A 2,398-nucleotide genomic window follows, 5' to 3' on the forward strand; every position below is an offset into this window, starting at 1 on the left:
TTTGTCTTCCCAGTCGATCCGTTATGTGGCCTACATAACCTTATCCGTCCTCATCACTAACGTCACCCATCTTATGCTCTTACATCCCAGCAGATTATTTGTGTCGCTTTACGTTTTTTTGCAAACGCCATTTGTCTTTACAACATTGGTGATGCGGAGCATAAAGCCACTGTAGCAAAGCGCCGTCAGAAGAGTGTGACTCGATCGCAAACGTGTTTTAAACGTTTTTAAAAGGAGTTCCACACTATTGCAGGTGAATGATGTAAACCCTTTGAAATAAAAGTTTGTGGATTATAATTCTGTTAATGATGGGGCTGCAGCATCAGATTATAGGTTCAATACCATTTCACCAGTAATATTAGGCTATACTTATGATTAAATATGATGTACACTATATTGGAATATACGCATTTAGGCTACTCTAGCAGCAATTTTCTCCCACGCAAATTCTCTCTTTTGCAGCAGCCGCTGTATTTTATTTTTTTTAAACTCGCATGAGTATTTCCGCCCACCCATTTGTGTGTGGCTGTTGCCATGGTGAATCGTAGAATCATGGCTCCATTCATGCTGGCTTTTTATTGTGGTGGCGCACGCGCATGAACCTACTCCGAGTTGATTGAACCAACTCACATCAGCTGTTCTGAAACCGAAAACTCAGAGTTTCCATCTCAGGGTAAGTCAAGTCAGACATCAGGGTTAGACTCAGAGTTTGTTAAACCTTCTACCTGAAATACCACCCTGAGCCTTCATTTCCTCAAAGCCAGAGCAGGATACCCAGGGCTCGGTTTACACCTATCACCATTTCTAGCCACTGGGGGACCATAGGCAGGCTGGGGGAACTCACATTAATGTTAAAAAAACCTCAAAGTAACATTTTCACGCCATGGGACCTTTTAAGACTGCGAGCGTTTTCAGTCGCATCCAACCGTTGGACGGCAACCCGTTCTCACTCCGAACTAAAATATGGACGCTTGGGCGGTGGCTGTCAGCGTCAGATACAACGCAAAAATCACCCTTCAGAAAAATACTGGAAATGAGCCGGGCTTCGAAGTCAGTTTGAAGAATACTACAGAATACTACAATGGTGTATTAGGGTCATTGTAGGTAAAAATACATACATACATCTTTTTTATTATGGGGACAATGCACAGCTCCTTAGCAGTACCAGAGTTAGCTATAAGCACATGTTTATACTGTACTGTGTGTATACATTTTGCTTTTTGTTTTTTGATTGATGTAGTATGGCAGGGGTTGAGAGAGACATTTTGGGGGTTGTTGAAAATTGTATTTGCAATGAAAATTAATAAAAGCATTGTTAAACTTTAGAGAACAGCTTAGGGCTCTTCTTTGTACATTCCTGAATTCATTTTTACTCCGTATGAAAGTAGACATGAAGAAATTTTCATTTTGATCAGCTGTTATTTTTCTTCCTCTTTCAGGTGGTCCCTTCCCTCTCGTCTCCCTCACCTGTCACTCTGTTCTCTGTGTAATAAAAGAAATACATTAATCTTAATAAAAAACAACCAAAAGACAGCGAATGAAAGTGAGATGGAAATGTCAAAATATTCCCGATATGGGAGGAATCGCTGAGAAGATGGGAGTCTGTTTCTGACCTCGATGGAGATGTGAGATGAACGTTAGCGCGGAACCGTCAGTGTCGTGACCCGTAAATCGTCCAATTTGCCGGGCGCCGAGGCGGAGAGAGTGGCGAGCGCTGAGCTGTTTGTTGTTGTTCTAGGTCGGAGGTCGAATGTGTGAATAATCCAGCACTGCGCCAAGCAACCAGCTCGTATCCAAACGCTTCCAATTTACACACACACACACACACACACACACACACGGAGACCTTTCCCTTTCATAAATATGCAGAGAAATATTACATTTTACTCTAAAATACAAAAAACATGCTTGTAATGGTTCTACCAACACTTTACAGTGTTGTATTTTACCCCATTATACAGACTCCGCCCACGATACCCTTCCAACGCATTCTCATGCAAGGGTTCGTATGATAGCGTACGAAAACTTATGCACAACAATTCGTATGGTATCCTACGAAAATTACGCTAATCACCGGCCTCTCACATGGTTAAATTTAGCCAAGGAAAGGTGACTGTGTGCCGGGTACAGAGCACCGTGAGCTCACGGTTGTTTGAGAGGGGAGCGTGCCTATGTTCCCACATTTCTGAGAATGTCTTTTTTTCACTGAAAATTAGGTCCTATGTTCCCATGTCTCCATATCAGCAAGGCGGTACTAATCTTTATTTTCGCCCAAATAATGAAAACCGGAAATGACGAACACGTCACGTGGGTCTGGCTTCTCCCGAATTTTAAAGTCGACCTTAGTGGCTGCTCGTTCGGAATACGATCTCGTATTTTAGGAAAATAGTTCACCGAA

The sequence above is a fragment of the Perca fluviatilis genome, chromosome 10 (assembly GCF_010015445.1).
Source record: "Perca fluviatilis chromosome 10, GENO_Pfluv_1.0, whole genome shotgun sequence".
Lineage (NCBI taxonomy): Eukaryota > Metazoa > Chordata > Actinopteri > Perciformes > Percidae > Perca > Perca fluviatilis.